We start from the raw sequence: 19,484 nt of genomic DNA on the forward strand, positions 1-19,484 counted from the left end.
CACACACACAGCAGCACAGAGCTATCAACCAGAACAAAAGGAGAGCCATTAACCAAAGCAAAAGCATTCTGCCCATTGGGGGAATGGGGAAATGTCAGCATTTTCCAAATTAGGTCCATTATCCTTACAGCCCCATTATCACCACCCTCAGTCAGATGTAAATAGGTCATTGATTATTCAATGTAAGGAATGGCATATATGGAATAACCCTAGATTAAACAAAAAGTAATGTGGAAGCCACCAACCTTTGGATAGGATTGCCATCAGCCATTATTTGAGTAAGGACCACATAGTCAAAAGTCCTGCCATACTTCAGGAGATGGAAAACGTCATTCTTGGCCTTTTCGACCACCGTTTCAATGGCAGCTTCGGGGCTGTTTTTTATGCACGATCTGCGCAGATGACAAAGCAGTCACTACGTTTACATGCACATCCAAATCGAGCTACTGTCAGTAATCGAGCAAAGGGTCCCAGCAGGGGTGCCAGAGAAATCCAATCCTACATGCACAGTGTTTAAATCGAGCTATTGTTATGAGGTGCATTGTGCACCCGAGCCACAGGTGGCGCTACACGCCCCATCGTGTTGGTACACTTCCGGTTGTCGTCATGAAGAAGAGCTATTCAAGAGTATAAACAAAGTGACTACAGGTGGAAATTATCATGTACTGCTATAACCTGGTACAGACATCTGTCCTTACCACAAGGATAATGTTTAATTTGTACACTGTCCCTTTTAAAAATAAAATAAACTCTAAACTCTCAGAAGAGTGTTTGTAGTTTGTATGTACGAACAGAAGTGTTCCTAATAAAGTGGGCGGCTAAGGTGAAGTGTCATGCCGACCGAGGCTGGTTTTTTTTCGACCGAGGCTGTTGTGTTTCCCGCTTGTGGTCTCGTCACTCGTCACTTCCGGAAGGGGCAGTGCTGAAGTAAGTAGCTCGACTGCGTGTCTCGATAGGGTTTACATGCACTAAGTAGCTCGGCTACAATCGCATAATCTAGGTCGTGTAGCTTGATTGCGAGAAATCAAGTTCGGTTCAATTTCAGCCGAGCTAAGGTGTTTCCATGCCATTTAGAGCTTCGATTTCAGACGAGCTACGGCAGAAATTCGATTTTCTCTATGTGCATGTAAACGCACTGAGTGTTTCTTGGGTCCTAAAACAGACTGGGCAAAGCAAATGGTGCCTGCGTACAGGTTTCCTAGAAAAAGAAAAGAAAGGCATTAAGTAAATGTAGTTAATATAGGAATAATAATAGGTTAATTCACAATAGGTTGAATAAAAAAAAGGTGCATGAAAGGTACAAACAAGAAAAACACAATTATTCAAAAGCTAAGCATATACTCTGAACATCACAAAAGCAACACTAGCTGCACCTATTTACAATACAATATCCAAGCAAGTATTAATGTTCCTTACTTTGAATCCATATCTCAGCAATGAATGAAGTGCTGGACAAATTGAAGACAAAGAAGGTCAAACTCTGAGCACAAGAGTCAAAGGCAAGTAGCAATTAAAATTGCTTCAGTGGTAAAGGAATAAAGCTTTTTAGTAGTAGCAGTAATGGAAATATCTTCTGCAGAATCTCCAGCAAAAGGCTCAAAGGCACGTAGCAATGACAATGAAATCTGGCAGAGTATTCAGCAGTCTTCAGCAGAACTTCAGGGTAGATTGGCCTAGATTCTGCCTCTGGTATTTATACTTACAAAAATGCAAATGAGGGTGGGGCTACATACAGGTTAGACCCTCCCATCAACCTGTGGTTTTCAACTAGGTTTGTTGAAAAGCAATGTTTCAAACCATACATGACAACATACACTGGTCTCCACAAACGGCAAAACACGTTGTCTCACTTCATGCATTTAAAATGACAACAATATGTATAGATATATCAGACCCTTAAAACCAAGAACTCAAAAATTAACTCATTCGGGGATGGTTTAGCACTATTGCTGACCTTCCCTACATATGAGAAAACTTAAAGCCACAAAACAGCATTTTATTCATAGAAGACATAAGAAAAGCCTCACCAGAAATCTTCAGACACCAGCTGAACAAAAGTCTGCTCTTCTTTTATTCAGAGAAGCCTTACCTAGGAAACCAAACAAGAAGACACAGGAGGAATTAAAAAAAAAAGATGGTCAATAATGTTAACTCAAGCTCAAATGATGACAACATTGTGAAAAAGGTTGATCTTACACACACAAAAGGGTGAAATAAAGCTTATTATAGCTTAAATCATTTCTAAAACCCAGCTCAGAGAACTCTATGTTTACCCCCATAGCTCAGGCTTGGATAAAATGATTTACTGTATCCATAAACCATATTAAAGGGTACCTTAAGGCCTACCTCAGAGAACATTCTTGTTCATATAGCCCTTCAGAGATCTGAAATTAAGACAGCTTTAATAATGGCTATATTCTGCTGGGTTGTAAGACCTTAAGACATGCTGTATGTCTGACCTCCTTTACAGATCTTAAACTGCCTTGAACCCAACATATTAAAGACCAGAATAAAACTTAGACTATGCCCTTTCCAACAATATCAGACTTGGGTGTACACCAACTCATACTGCTGAGTACTCAGACAATATGTGTAGGCTTATTTATGGCATTTATGAAACACAGCTCAGAGAACTCTTTGTTTACCCCCATAGCTCAGGATTGGATAAAATGATTTACTGTATTTTTAGACTTTGATGATGATATTATTATTGTTGTAATAATAATAGTAGTATTCAGTCTAACATATCTATCACCTCTTTTCTACATTTCAGGGTCTCTCTCTGGCGGCACGGTGGTGTAGTGGTTAGCGCTGTCGCCTCACAGCAAGAAGGTCCTGGGTTCGAGCCGCGGGGCCGGCGAGGGCCTTTCTGTGTGGAGTTTGCATGTTCTCCCCGTGTCCGCGTGGGTTTCCTCCGGGTGCTCCGGTTTCCCCCACAGTCCAAAGACATGCAGGTTAGGTTAACTGGTGACTCTAAATTGACCGTAGGTGTGAGTGTGAATGGTTGTCTGTGTCTATGTGTCAGCCCTGTGATGACCTGGCGACTTGTCCAGGGTGTACCCCGCCTTTCGCCCGTAGTCAGCTGGGATAGGCTCCAGCTTGCCTGTGACCCTGTAGAAGGATAAAGCGGCTAGAGATGATGAGAGATGAGGGTCTCTCTCTCTAGCCTGCTTCTGTCTCTATCTCTCTGTTAAGAAAGACAGGCAAGTTTTTGTTTTGACAGCTAAGGCCTACAACCCCTCCCCCAGAGTCGAACAAAGAGAGAGCCATTAACAGAAGAGCTGGTCCGTGGGGGGTTGGGTTGCTTTGGGCACAGCTTTGGCCTAAGCTGTGACTGTGAGTCCTTGCAGGCCTTGGCAGGGGCAGAGAGGGATTGAGGCAGGCAGACAGAAATTCAAACAGAAATCTGCAAGAAGGCAAAATAAAATGCATACAGTACCTGGAATTCCTAGGCAGTCTCCCACTCAAGTCCTAACCGGGCCCAACTCTGTTTAGCTTCTGAGATCAGACAGGATCAGGCGTTGTCAAAGTGGTTTAGCCGTAAGCAACAGCTCGTTGGAAATGTGGCATTTTTCAAGGCTTGGCTTGCCTTGCCTTGTGCTGCCCAGAGGGGAAATTCAAACAGATATCTGCAAGAAGGCACAATAAAATGCTTACAGTATTCCTAGGCAGTCTCCCACTCAAGTACTAACCAGGCCCAACTCTGTTTAGCTTCTGAGATCAATTAGACAGATTTTTAAACAGATTAAGTAGAGTCTGCATCTTTCAACTGCTCCCATGAGCCACATATTTGATTTGGCATAGCTTCCCACCCCCAAACACCGGATACAATGTACTCAGGCTTGGGAATAGCACTAAATATGCACTGGCTTGTGCATCCCCAGTGGCTGGTTATTTTTTACCTCATCTGCATGTCTTTGAACTGTGGAAGGAAACTGGAGCACCCAGAGGAATTCCATACAGATAACATATAAACTCCACACAGAAAGGACCCCGTTAGCCATGAAGTTCAAACCTGGAACCATTTTGCTGTGTGGCAACAGTGCGAACTACTACACCACCACACCACTCTCAAAGCTGCTCAGAATGTAGTGATTCATTTTTGATAGCAACAGCTCTGACAGTATTTCCAGCTGCAAGCCCGAAATTACTGGAACAGCAAGGCCAATTCTGTTGTGTTTTTTTTTTTTTTTTGCCATACACTGAAGACATTTGCGTTTGAGGTCAAAAGTGGGTGGCACGGTGGCGTGGTGGTTAGCACTATCAAGTCACAGCAAGAAGGTTCTGGGTTTGAGCCCATTGGCGGAGGGGGGCCATTCAGTGTGGAGTTTGCATGTTCTCCCCATGCCTGTGTGGGTTTCCTCTGGGTGCTCTCGGTACTTGGAAGGCTGTTCCATAACTGTGGGGCTTTGTAATAAAAGGCTCTGCCCCCTGATGTAACCTTCACTATATGAGGTACCAGCAGATAGCCTGCACCTTTTGATCTAAGTAGGTGTGGTGGGTCATAGAGGACCAGAAGTTCACTCAGGCACTGTGGCGCGAGACTATTCAGTGCTTTAAAGGTCAATAGTAGTATTTTATAATCGATACGAAATTTGATTGGGAGCCAATGCAGTGTGGATAAGACAGGGGTGATGTGGTCATATTTTCTAGTTCGAGTAAGGACTCTTGCTGCTGCATTTTGAACTAACTGGAGCTTGTGTATGCACTTATTGGAACATCCAGACAGTAAGGCATTACAATAATCCAACCTGGAGGTAACAAAAGCATGAACTATTTTTTTCCGCGTCATGTAGTGACATTAAATTTTTTATCTTAGCAATATTTCTGAGATGAAAGAAAGCTATCCAGGTAATGTTATCAATATGATTTTCAAATGAAAGACTGGGGTCAATAATCACCCTGAGGTCTTTTACTGCTATATGTGAAGAAACAGAAAGGCCATCCAGAGTTACTGTGGAATCAGAAAACTTACTTCTAGCTGTATGTGGTCCGAGTACAAGTACTTCAGTCTTGTCAGGGTTAAGCAGAAGGAAATTAATCAGCATCCAGTGCCTAATGTCCTTAACACATTCCTCAATTCTAGTAAGCTGGTGTCTCTCATCAGGTTTAGCAGAATTCTGAATCACATCGTGTACGAGTCAAGCTGTCGGTTTTTTCACAACTGCGCATGCATATAATGCATCTCGCTGAATATCACAGTAATCACATTATCAAATTCAATCAATGTGGCCACATTATCACCCATTTAACCATGTGTTTTTGTTGTTTACATCTACATCTGTCAAAGTTACGTTGCGATGTGGAATTTTCTGAAAGGTGTACAGAAACCGCCAGAGACGGGGACAAAGCGACCTCGGTCTGAAGAGGAGAAAAGGGAATACAAGATAAAGCATACAAGAAGGAGGAACGACAAATAAGCAAACGTGGGAGCAGGGTAGGCCTTGGCTGCGATACGATTTTTATGGAATAATTAACTTTTTCAAGTTGATTCCTAGTCAATATGAAGCTCCTAATGCTTTCTCTCTCATAAATGGTTAAATACAGAAAGCATGTTGGACATATTTTGGGTGCTATAGTCATGATAGTAAGTATATTTGTTTTCAATACTCATACACCAACTTGCCAAGTTTTCCAATATATTATTATTTGTTGATATTATATTGTGGTGCTCTGTGTTGTTCTCATTTATGTATTTAACAACAGTATCAAAATACTTGGGTCTTGAAATAAATGCACATTAGTCATGAACAATGATAACTAATCTCTTTTGTGTTATTTTTGACAGAAGTAAAATTTACACATGAACAAATTTTGGCGAGTTGATTTTCTGTTTGGCTAGTTACAGTGGTGCTTGAAAGTTTGTGAACCCTTTAGAATTTTCGATAGTTCTGCATAAATATCACTGAAAACATCATCAGATTTTCACAGAAGTCCTAAAAGTAGATAAAGAGAACCCAGTTAAACAAATGAGACAAAAATATTATACTTGGTCATTTATTTATTGAGGAAAATGATCCAATATTACATATCTGTGAGTGGCAAAAGTATGTGAACCTCTAGGATTAGCAGTTAATTTGAAGGTGAAATTAGAGTCAGGTGTTTTCAATCAATGGGATGACAATCAGGTGTGAGTGGGCACCCTGTTTTATTTAAAGAACAGGGATCTATCAAAGTCTGATCTTCACAACACACATTTGTGGAAGTGTATCATGGCATGAACAAAGGAGATTTCTGAGGACCTCAGAAAAAGCATTGTTGATGATCATCAGGCTGGAAAAAGTTACAAAACCATCTCTAAAGAGTTTGGACTCCACCAATCCACAGTCAGACAGATTGTGTACAAATGGAGGAAATTCAAGACCATTGTTACCCTCCCCAGGAGTGGTCAACCAACAAAGATCACTCCAAGAGCAAGGTGTGTAATAGTCAGCGAGGTCACAAAGGACCCCAGGGTAACTTCTAAGCAACTGAAGGCCTCTCTCACATTGGCTAATGTTAATGTTCATGAGTCCACCATCAGGAGAACACTGAACAACTACGGTGTGCATGACGGGGTTGCAAGGAGAAAGCCACTGCTCTCCAAAAAAGAACATTGCTGCTCATCTGCAGTTTGCTAAAGATCATGTGGATAAGCCAGAAGGCTATTGGAAAAATGTTTTGTGGATGGATGAGACCAAAATAGAACTTTTTGGTTTAAATGAGAAGCATTATGTTTGGAGAAAGGAAAACACTGCATTCCAGCATAAGAACCTTATCCCATCTGTGAAACATGGTGGTGGTAGTATCATGGTTTGGGCCTGTTTTGCTGCATCTGGGCCAGGACAGCTTGCCATCATTGATGGAACAATGAATTCTGAATTATACCAGCAAATTCTAAAGGAAAATGTCAGGACATTTGTCCATGAACTAAATCTCAAGAGAAGGTGGGTCATGCAGCAAGACAACGACCCTAAGCACACAAGTTGTTCTACCAAAGAATGGGTAAAGAAGAATAAAGTTAATGTTTTGGAATGGCCAAGTCAAAGTCCTGACCTTAATCCAATGGAAATGTTGTGGAAGGACCTGAAGCAAGCAGTTCATGTGAGGAAACCCACCAACATCCCAGAGTTGAAGCTGTTCTGTATGGAGGAACGGGCTAAAATTCCTCCAAGCCAGTGTGCAGGACTGATCAACAGTTACCGCAAATGTTTAGTTGCAGTTATTGCTGCACAAGGGGGTCACACCAGATACTGAAAGCAAAGGTTCACATACTTTTGCCACTCACAGATATGTAATATTGGATCATTTTCCTCAATAAATAAATGACCAAGTATAATATTTTTGTCTCATTTGTTTAACTGGGTTCTCTTTATCTACTTTTAGGACTTGTGTGAAAATCTGATGATGTTTTAGGTCATATTTCTGCAGAAATATAGAGAATTCTAAAGGGTTCACAAACTTTCAAGCACCACTGTACTTTGGAAGGTAACTAGTCCGGCTGGCTGGTGAAAAAAATATATGAATATGTAGGCCTGTGAAATAATATATTTCAACTGAAGGCTACTTTTGAGCAAGCTTGTGTAACTCATATGATTTTTAGACACCCCTAACCCATTCTGATGTACTGAGAGTTTGCTGATAGCCCCTAGAGCGTGCGCGAGAGTGTTTCCTCAAATAATAATAAGAACTGCCGCTATAAAACCAGACTTGAAATCGAGAAACTGGATAGACACGATTACCTTCGATACCGAGAGAGAAACTGACATCTAATCTATCCTTATCTACAATCAAGACCCTGAGATTGTTGGAGATCTTGATTAAGAGCAGATATCCTGACTGTTTTTTTTGTACACCTGGAAACCCTGTGTCACTGTCGTCTTCGTCTGTGGATACCTTGGAGTCCCCCACCTGTGGTCCCCATCTCTCTTGTGTTACCATTCCCCCTTGCATATCTCCTCACATCTCCTGTGGCTGATCTCCCTTAGCTGCTTGCCACCATCCCTTGCCCTGTGACTGTGGTAGGATCAAATTTGAACACAATACGCAGACTTGGATCGGAAATTGGACTGAGCCACACATTTAACATCCCCACTCCATTCTTCTTATTTTAATTTCATTTTTTGGGTGCACTCAGTTTTCTTTAGGCTTATTTTTATTTAGTTTTTTTGTTTTTTTGTTTTTTGTTTGTTTGTTTGTTTGTTTGTTTGTTTGTTTGTTTGAGATCTCAATTGGGTTTTATTTAATATTTTGTTTGTTTCATTCATTTCTTTTATTTGTTATTTAGAACCCTAGTGCTGGCACTAATAGTGTATTGGTATTGATACGTTTTTTTTTTTTTTTTTTACATCTAGTTACAATTTAACAGTGTTTTGGGTATACTTGTATCACACAGAAAACCTTAGGAAACAAAAGTAGCTTACCATTCACAACTTAATCATTTAACTGATTTAAATAGATTTTTAGTAGGAATTAAATAAGTCTTTAAATAGTTATTGATAAATAGAGTGGCTATTTATTCTCCACATTGAGATCTTTACTAACCTAGTTAAAACACAAATAGATTCTTCATATTGACATGTTATTTATTTTTCATATTGACACCTTTACTAACTGCATTTAGAACACTGGTTACATGATTGATAATTTGCACAGAGTAAATGACTTTTATTCTCTTTAACTTATTGTCTAAATAAATATTTGTTGTATTTTTTTTATCCTTATACCAGTGAGTGTTGTATGTTGTTTGGGGTGAGTAATTGATTGTGGTCTAGCCTAACCTAAACCAGTCTCCTCTAGAACCTAGAACTTAGAATTAGACTATTTCTGCACAAGCACAGGCCCCTCCCTCGTCATGCGGGTTATAGAAAGTTTGGCGAGCCAGCCAGGAGATTGGTTAAATGGTTTTAAGACCACGTACCACACCCCTTTGACCACACCTCACTGTAAAAATATTTCTAGTGAACTAGGCTACTTGAAAATAGTGCTCACCTTAGTCAAACATGGATCTTTGCAACCATTATAAAGTACACAGACAATGCTGCTTGATAGTAGCAGGTGTCGATCAAATATGCACTGATGAAAAATCTTGCTAATTATAGCTTTCTTGAACAAAATGGCAAGATTTCAAAATGCATTAGAGTTCCTGATGAGTCCAATCAACCTAATGGCAGAGTATTAATAGTTTATGCTTCAGAAAACTCAATAACTATGATCAACTCAGATACCCTTGGCCATATACCCAGTCCCAATGACCCAACCACTTTATGGCATGTTAGAACAGTTAGAGACATATGCCAAGAAGATTTGGGCAAAGAGCTTGCCCGACAGTACCTAGAAGAATTGAGTGCCATAGGTGGCAGTGCCACATCAGGACATGCCAGCATCCTGGAAGGAGAGCTTAGACGGATTCAGTCAGAGACTTCTGAGAGAACAGACAGCATTCCCACCCCCGGAGACAGCCCCATATCACACACTGAGACAAGCATGGATGTCAAAGCCACTCAGAGCATGAGCACGCAGTGCAACAATCGCTCTTTCATGTCTGGAGTTCCCCCTTTGAGCGCCCACTCCACTGGGTACAACCCACTGAGCCTTGCCGATGATGTCATTAATCCTCCAAGTGTCCAAAGAGTAGTTGTAGAACATGTTATCCAGAATGATTCTGCACCACCATACACAAGCCAGACTAAAATCCGCACCTTCTCAGGAAGAGTTCCAAAGCTGAACGGTGAAGTAGATTATGAAGCATGGAAAACTCAAGTTGAGCTGCTTCTTAGTGACCCTTATATCACAGACTCACAGAAGGTGAAGAAGGTTCTAGACAGTCTGGTTGGCCCAGCCGCTGACATGGTAAAGCCACTTGGGACCACGTCAACCCCTTGTGCATATGTTAATCATCTTGAGTCAGCTTTTGGTGTTGTAGAGGATGGAGAGGAGCTGTTTGCAAAGTTCTTGAGCATGAAACAAAATGCTGGAGAGAAGCCATCAGATTACTTGTTTAGACTTCAGATGTCCTGACAAAAGTCATTTCTAGAGGGGGAGTCCACTTTGAAGATTCAAACAAACACTTAATCCGACAGTTTTGCAGAGGGTGCTGGGACCACTCCTTGCTTATCAATCTCCAGCTTGAGCAGAAAAAGAACAGTCCTCCACCTTTACCCGAATTGCTGCTCCTGCTTAGAACTGAAGAAGACCGCTGTTCAGCTAAAATGGATAGGATGAAAAAGCATATGGGAAGCTCAAAAGCCATTGCACATGCCCACACAGTATATGGCTTACCCGCCTGTTACAGCAACACTGAAGTACCTGTTGAAAAGAAAAAAAATGATACACAGAGGTTGCTTAGTGAGATATCCGAGCTGCACAAACAGGTTGCCACTCTGTCCATTAGGAATTACATGAACTCACAGCCAAGCATAAATCAAGTTGAAGCCAGCTGCATGGTCACAAATGCCTCCATGCCTCGACATGACTCTCCTTGTTTCCCTAAGCCTTGGTTCTGCTTTAAGTGTGGTGAGGATGGCCATATTGCTGCTCGCTGTTCGAATGCCCCCAACCCTGTTCTGGTCCATCAGAAGAATGCAGAACTAAAAAGAAAATGTGAAGCTCAGAGAACAGTGTCTGTCTTGGGTGATGTCAGGATGAGGAAGAACTCTCCATGCTCACTCTTTGTGGTCGAGTCCCCTGAAATGTCTTCATTGCCAGGAGGCGTGTTTGGTGAGAGTGCCCTTCAAGAAATTCCACACAGATCATCAAGCAAGATCCCCACTGTCCTGAGGAATATGACCAACCAAAACGTCATGCTGCATCGAAAGCAGGTGATAACTCAGGTGATGGTAGCGCAGTATGTGATGCCACCCAAACCACATGGAACAGTGTCTGACATCCCCCAGTCTCAGAACGATGGACTGAGTTTCAACCTGGAAGATTCCCCCATTCCAAAAGAGTGGAAGAAACGAATCACAGAAAAGCTGAACAACATGCCAGAGATCTTTCCTGTTGATGACCTGTCCTGTGGCCATCCACCTCCAGGACGGTACTCCCTTTAGAGAGAGACCCAGGCCCATTCACCCCTCCAACAGAGAAGCTGTCAAACAACACCTCCGAGAGCTGCTAGACGCTGGAATCATCAGAGAGTCAGAGAGCCAATTCGCATCACCCATTGTTGTTGTCAAAAAGAAAAATGGAAAAATTCAGCTTTGTGTTGACTACAGAAAATTGAACATGTGAACAGTGAAAGATACCTATGCTCTTCCCAACACTGAAGACACCTTCTCTGCTCTTAGTGGCGCACAATGGTTCTCTGTCATGGACCTGAAGTTGGGCTACTACCAAGTAGAGGTTGCTGAGGAAGACAAACACAAGACCGCTTTTGTATGCCCTCTCAGCTTCTGAGAGTTTAACTGGATGCCTCAAGGTGTAACAAATGCACCAAGCATTTTTCAGAAGCTTATGGAGAAATGTGTGGAAGATTTACACCTGAACGAAGTCCTAGTCTTTCTGGATGATCTCATTGTCTTCTCAGAGACATTAGAAGAGCATGAGACCAGATTGCTTAAAGTGCTTAATCGGCTCAAAGACTACGGTCTGAAACTGTCCCCAGACAAGTACCATTTTTTCAAGACATTCCATAAATGTGATTCTTTTATTTACTGTGTATTTTAATGAAACCTGTGCATTCGTTCTGTTGAACATGATGCGTTCAGGAAAATAATTTTCACACACAGGTTTATTTTATTTACTACAACACACACCAGAAAGATGAACAAAATATTTATTACAGATCTGTTTTAATTCAATTTCAAATTGACGGTGAGGTACGGAAGTTCTCAGGGATGAGAATTGTCTGCGGATCCACGGAATGCCACAGATTTGGAGGCTGACTGGGTCATTCTTGTGAATTGTGTAAATTCGGTATAAAAAATGTGTGTATGGGGGGAGGGGGTGAGACAAGTCACTCTGGTCAATTACTCAGTGTACCAACCAGTCTGGGCTCCGAGCAGCAAAGTCTGCAGCCGAGTTTAGGTCACCGTGGTTTTCGATAGAAGGCACTTTGCGATTGGTTGAAAGTCGACCTACTTATCAGTTGATAAGCTGGATAACAAATCAGGGATCGCAATACATTTACGGTCGATAGCACATGGCGAACGGTCTGTGAAACACTCTGCGGCCTCATCGTCATGCAGCAATGAAGCTCATCACTAAAGAGAATGAAGCGTTAGTGAAAGAAATCGATAAAGCTGTGCAAAATAGATTTCGGTGGTCTTGGTTGGAGAAAACTGTGACTCTCATGATTAAAGTCAGACAAAATATGCAGGAGGTTTCCAAGAAGCTGGGTAACTACATCGCAAAATGTGATGTGGCTTGGAAAGCACAGTGCCTCTACTGCGAGGAGGTAATCAACTACGGATCTCGCGGATGCATTGCACTAATTGACCACACTGCGAAAAGGAAGAAACATGCCGCTAAAGTCGCCATACGACAGACAAACTATTCTTTGGGGTCAGCATTTCGAACTCCAACTAGTGATGGGGCAGCAGCACCGCTGTCAACACAAATCACCAGGCTGGGCGCAGCAGCATCAAAACCATTGGTACCACTAGCGGAGAGGAAGACACATTCCAAGGTTTGTCACTATATTTAATGAAAAAATATTTACCAAGGTAGTCTATAGACTAAAGGCCCTGACCTATTTTGAGACTATATGGTATATATATACATGTGTGTGTAACATTGAGGGTTTTTTCAGTGTTTAGATTATACTCAGGCTAGCCATATCAGTTTGAATAGAATTACAACTTATGTTTCTTTCTAAAACGAAAATAACTAAAAACAGGAAAAAAGTAATTGGATTGACACTTGGGAAATATACAGTCAAATTAGTTGCCTGGTAATTTTTCTCATATAGTACACCATTTCAATGATTTAAGAATACAAAAACCTTGTTTGTACATGCTGTTACATTTTTCTCACACAGATGCTTAAAGCTGAAAAATTTATATATATATATATATATATATATATATATATATATATATATATATATATATATATATATATATATATAAAATATAATATTGGCTTTTGGTGTTGGTTCTCATTGTGTTTATGTGTACAATGTATCCTCTCCAGCAGACATATATCCCTACATTTATCTATTATGTCAAATGACCTTTAATTATGGCAAATACAAATTTAAGATGAAATAGACTGGATAACTGCATCGTAATTCCTATAGTGTCCCAATTAACAATATTATTGAAAAGTGTACAATTATGAGTCATTCTTATTCCTGCTATCAGGTTTTAATGCCTCATTTGTAGTTTAAAAAATGTTTTAGGATCTGTCATATAGCTTAATTTGGTTAACTGTTTAATTCATCTGTTATCAGTTAATGTTTTAATGTTACATACCCCTCAATACAAAAGAGATTACAAGTTTAAATCTAATTCATTTTGAATTTTTTAATATATTTTCTGTTTAGGCTCTGGTACTTGGCGTGGTCACTGAATATTCCCTGCCTCTAGCCATGGCACCCGTAATAATGGACACAGCAAGGGAACTAGCCAAAGACCCAAAGGCCCTGAATCACTTGAACCTGGAGAGAACAACATCATCCTACAAGATGCGCTTTGGTCTAGCCAAGACATTCCAAGATGAAACCATCAGTTCACTCAAGACGACCCCATTTTCTCTGAATATCGATGAAAGCACCAGCAACAATGATCATAGAGTGCTTGCTATCCTTGCAAGTTTCTACTCCCACCAGAGGAAGGCTGTTGTTGTGGAACACTTGGCATCACTGTCTGTCATCTGAGTTGACTCGCTGAGTCTCTTTCAAGAACTGGACTCCATGTTTGTTGAACATAACATCCCATGGAACAATGTTGTATCCATATTAATGGATTCTTACAGTGTTACAGTATGAGGGGAAGCAAGACTGGAGTAGAGACAAGGATTTGAAGTCTCAAGGCTCCTCAGTTGCTGAATGTGGATGGTGACTCTTGTCACCACATGCATAATGCATGCAAAAAATTTTGCCAACCATTTGAAAACTGGGCAGAACATCTACAGTCCAATCTACACAACAATGTCAAGTGGTCTCCAGACCTTAGTCAATTTTTGGAGGAAATTTGCCTCATTATGGGGATCAAATTTACCCAGCCAGAGCGCTTCCTCAACCACAGGTGGCTTTCCTGTTACGATGTGTGCAAAGGCAACATGGGAATGCTGGATGCCTTCAAAATATTCTATTACAGTTTCCTTGGACCTGCAGACAGAAACCTTTACCAGGCAACTGTAAGGAAAATCCTCGCTGACAGAAGGGTCTCTCCCCAAGGCATGTCACATATAAAAGAAATCTGGCAGAAACTTGGTCAAAAGAAGTTGACACATGATGGGCAAAGACGGAAGGAACGCATTGCCATGAAGCTGATTGTTTGGGCTGAGAAGACTCTACTGACAATGAAGTTCTTTGTTGCAATTCTGCCGCTGTTGAAGGAGTATGTGTGCCTGTTCCAGTCGCGTGATCCCATGATCCATATACTGCATGACAGACAAGAACAAGTTTTCAGAGACTTCCTTGCCTGCTTTGTCAAACCTGAGTATTTGGTTGGGAAGACTGCAAAGCAGCTCAAGTCTTTTAACCTGGAGACTCAGGAGGGCCAGTTTCTTGCACCAAAGGACATGTTTGTTGGGCCAGGAGTAGAGGAAATTATCAAGGCATCTCACAAAGAAGACCAGAGTGTTGCAGAGTTCCTACAAAATGCATCAGCGGCCTATGTCCAGTGTGCAAAACACATGCAGAAGAGGCTACCTCTTAACAACAGCCTTTTGAGTGCAATGTCTGCCATTGATCCGACAGCTAGAGGCCACAGTTTGACAGCAAAAGCCATGACAATGCTGGGAAAACACCTGGACCCATTTCTTTCTGTAAAGCAGAGAGAAAGTTTGCCCTTGGAGGTTCATCGATATCAAGTGGATGGGAGCCTGAAGGCATTCGAAGGAGAAAAGACTGATGAGTGGTGGAGCCTCATCATTGAAAGCAGCAAGTATCCTGCCCTTTGCCAGATAGTCAGAGCATGCCTGAGCTGCTTCCATGGATCCATGGTAGAGTCATCCTTTAATACAATGGGTGACATCATTGACATTAGGTCAGCTAGGATGAACATCCCAACCTTCAGTGCCATGCAAACCGTCAGGTATGGCCTGTGCTCACAAAAAAGGTCTGCCCTAGAATTCTTCAAAAAGGGAGACATAAAGCATGATGTGGTAAATGTCAGTCTTTGTCGAAATTTCAACAAAGCTGCTGCTGCCTATCAGAAAGAAAAGGAAGAAAAGAAAGCAAAGAAAGCAGAACAGCTGTCACGTATGCGGCTGCATCAGGAGGCCATGGAGAGCAGGGCACAACAGAAAAGGAAAGAAGAACAAGCAGCAAAGGTTGCAAGACTGGCTCATCAGAAAGTACAGTTGAGGAACCAAAAGAGGTGAACAGAAGAACATCTACTGAATCTTGCTGCCAAGCGCAAAAAGAAATTGTGAATAGGAGACATATTCAAGTAGTGTATGGAAATACATTGAGAAATGTGTGGACATTCATTCAAGCGAACTTGTTTATTAAGTGACGTTATCATCTTAATCATTTTCAATATTTGTACCCTCAGATTTCAACAGGTTTATTGATGGTCAAATTTGGACATTCTTAATGGCAACTACAACCGCGATTCCAAAAAAGTTGGGACAAAGTACAAATTGTAAATAAAAATGGAATGCAGTGATGTGGAAGTTTCAAAACAGGGTTCCCGCGGGTCCTTAAAAAGTCTTAAAAAGTCTCAAATTGAAAAAGTTACATTTAAGGCCTCAAAAAGTCTTTAAAAACACCCATATTTTTGTCCTTGGTCTTAAATTTTAATTAGTCAAGTCTTAAATTTACATTCTTTCATTCCCGCGAAGCGTTGTCCACAGAAAATAAAATATTAAACACCGTAGAACTAATCATAAGTTGGTTGTATTTTTCTACGTGGTGATAAAACTACAAATCCCATTGCTCACTGCAGGTAGGCAATGGCCTAGTTTGTCCACTAGGCTACCTGCCCGCTGAATTCATGCAGTAGCAAGTCAAGGGTGTTAGGCGTGTAGGCTAGGCTACGTTAGTTTCAAAGAACATGGGGAAGTGTATGTTCAATGAAACTTGGCTCAATAACAGTGAGTTTTGCAGCTGGTTACAAGCTGTCCCCGGCAGTAAATATGAAGCTCGCTGCAAAGTATGCAAGAAAATATTACAGTTAGGGACATTGGGTGTGAAGGCGCTTGAGTCTCATGCCAAAGCGGACAAACACCAACTTGCCATGAAAAGCCTTCAGCGGAGTCAAAGCATCACACAGTTTTGTTCCCCGTCCCAGCCGTCTACATCATCGTTGATGCCTGGCCCCTCTGGACTCCAGGGCAATAATGTTACAGCTTTGTCAAGTAGGCCTAGGCCTAATGATCTTCGGTCTACTTTCGGGTCCACCGAGACCTCAAAATCGGAGGTACTTTGGATTCTCCACACAGTAACAAGACATATGTAATATAACAGTAATGAAAATATCAGTGACCTTTTCCAGGCAATGTTCCCCGACTCAAACATTGCGAAAACGTTTACGTGCGGACCAAACAAAATCACTTACATAGCAAGATTTGGCATAGCTGACTTAATAAACGCCGTTAGCGGACAGTATGTATTGATGTTCGACGAAAGCTTCAACTCATCCACCAAATCCAAGCAGCTAGACCTCCATGTTCGTTTCTGGAGCAATGGAGAGGTGCGGTCAAGATACATGGGATCTCAGTTCATGGGACATGGGACAGCGCAGGACCTTCTGAAGCACATTGAAGTAAGTCATGGCCTACTTTTACTGAGCAATTTGTAGATAGGCTAATGCAATAACAATAACGTTAAACCTGCATTTGAACATCATTTCAAAGGCTACCCATCTAGAGGAATATGCCATTACAAAATTGAATGAGCTATAGTCTATTGTAATATGCATGTCCTGTGATCAGCTATTTTCTAGCCTACGGAAATGAAAGCCTAACGTTAATGATTTTTCAGTTGGCATATTGTCCACACATGGAGTGAAAATGAGTAGCCTATTGCATTCCAGATTCAAATTCGACATGTTGGTTCCATTGGGATAATAATTAATTAATTAACTAGATAATGTAGAGGGAGGTTCAAATAGGCTTAATTAAAATAGTTTTGATAGGACACCTGTGGAGAGAAACTCCTCAGCCTCTCTAAAATTTGTTAATTTTGTGTTTTAATTTATTTCAGTAATGTAGGCTAGCCATTGTTGAATGTCTGTTTTATCAGCTCCATACTAGAAGCAAGGTTGCTGTTTAATGTATCTTAATGTATGTTTGATTGAATCTTTTTATTTCTTATTTTCATAAGGAGGCATTGCATCAATTGGACCTCAGCAGGCTAATTTCAGTCTCCATCGATGGGTTCAATGTCAATTGGAAGCTTTTGGACCTACTCCAACAGGACCATGCACAACTGGTGTCCGTAGGCAGCTGTGGATTCCACACACTTAATAACTCCTTCAAGGCTGGATTTTCGATGTGGAATGTGGATAAAATTTTAAAGGCCATGCACACACTTTTCCACAACGTTCCTGCAAGGAGAGAGGACTACAAACAAGTCACAAAATCTACACAGTTTCCCAAGCCATTTTGTGGCCATAGGTGGCATGAAAATCTCTCAGTTATTGAACGGGCTCTGGAAGTCTGGCCATTTCTCATGCTGTACAGTGGGGCAAAAAAGTATTTAGCCAGTCACCAATTGTGCAAGTTCTCCCACTTAAAAAGATGAGAGAGGCCTGTAATTTTCATCATAGGTATACCTCAACTATGAGAGACAAAATGAGAAGAAAAATCCAGAAAATCACATTGTCTGATTTTTAAAGAATTTATTTGCAAATTATGGTGGAAAATAAGTATTTGGTCAATAACAAAAGTTCATCTCAATACTTTGTTATATACCCTTTGTTGGCAATGACAGAGGTCAAACGTTTTCTGTAAGTCTTCACAAGGTTTTCACACACTGTTGCTGCTATTTTGGCCCATTCCTCCATGCAGATCTCCTCTAGAGCAGTGATGTTTTGGGGCTGTCACTGGGCAACACAGACTTTCAACTCCCTCCAAAGATTTTCTATGGGTTTGAGATCTGGAGACTGGCTAGGCCACTCCAAGACCTTGAAATGCTTCTTACGAAGCCACTCCTTTGTTACCTGGGCGATGTGTTTGGGATCATTGTCATGCTGAAAGACCCAGCCATGTTTCATCTTCAATGCCCTTGCTGATGGAAGGAGGTTTTCACTCAAAATCTCACGATACATGGCCCCATTCATTCTTTCCTTTACACGGATCAGTCGTCCTGGTCCCTTTGCAGAAAAACACCCCCAAAGCTTGATGTTTCCACCCCCATGCTTCACAGTAGGTATGGTGTTCTTTGGTTGCAACTCAGCATTCTTTCTCCTCCAAACACGACAAGTTGAGTTTTTACCAAAAAGTTCTATTTTGGTTTCATCTGACCATATGACATTCTCCAAATCCTCTTCTGGATCATCCAAATGCTCTCTAGCAAACTTCAGATGGGCCTGGACATGTACTGGCTTAAACAGGGGAACATGTCTGGCACTGCAGGATTTGAGTCCCTGGCGGCATAGTGTGTTACTGATGGTAGCCTTTGTTACTTTGGTCCCAGCTCTCTGCAGGTCATTCACTTGGTCCCCCCGTGTGGTTCTGGGATTTTTGCTCACCGTTCTTGTGATAATTTTGACCCCACGGGGTGAGATCTTGTGTGGAGCCCCAGATCGAGGGAGATTATCAGTGGTCTTGTATGTCTTCCATTTTCTAATAATTGCTCCCACAGTTGATTTCTTCACACCAAGCTGCTTACCTATTGCAGATTCAGTCTTCCCAGCCTGGTGCAGGTCTACAATTTTGTTTCTGGTGTCCTTTGACAGCTCTTTGGTCTTGGCCATAGTGGAGTTTGGAGTGTGACTATTTGAGGTTGTGGACAGGTGTCTTTTATACTGATAACGAGTTCAAACAGGTGCCATTAATACAGGTAATGAGTGGAGGACAGAGGAGCCTCTTAAAGAACTTGTTACAGGTCTATGAGAGGCAGAAATCTTGCTTGTTTGTAGGTGAGCAAATACTTATTTTACCAAGGAATTTACCAATTAATTCATTAAAAATCCTACAATGTGATTTCCTGGATTCTTTCCCCCCATTCTGTCTCTCATAGTTGAAGTGCACCCATGATGAAAATTACAGGCCTCTCTCATCTTTTTAAGTGGGAGAACTTGCACAATTGGTGGCTGACTAAATACTTTTTTGCCCCACTGTATATGGATGCTGTGCACAAGAAACAGCTCCCAAACCCCAAGACATCATCTTTTGACATCATCGAGGCAGCCATTAACGATCCACTTATGACTACAAAGATGCACTTT

The 19,484-nt window shown here is 41.4% G+C and overlaps 1 pseudogene; it reads right to left on the bottom strand.

Annotated features, from left to right (window-relative positions):
- Positions 1–3,427: 3,427 nt before the first annotated feature.
- LOC132868126 (5S ribosomal RNA) lies at positions 3,428–3,546 on the bottom strand (annotated as a pseudogene).
- Positions 3,547–19,484: the final 15,938 nt, after the last annotated feature.

This window comes from Neoarius graeffei, chromosome 19 (assembly GCF_027579695.1).
Source record: "Neoarius graeffei isolate fNeoGra1 chromosome 19, fNeoGra1.pri, whole genome shotgun sequence".
In the NCBI taxonomy this organism is placed as follows: domain Eukaryota; kingdom Metazoa; phylum Chordata; class Actinopteri; order Siluriformes; family Ariidae; genus Neoarius; species Neoarius graeffei.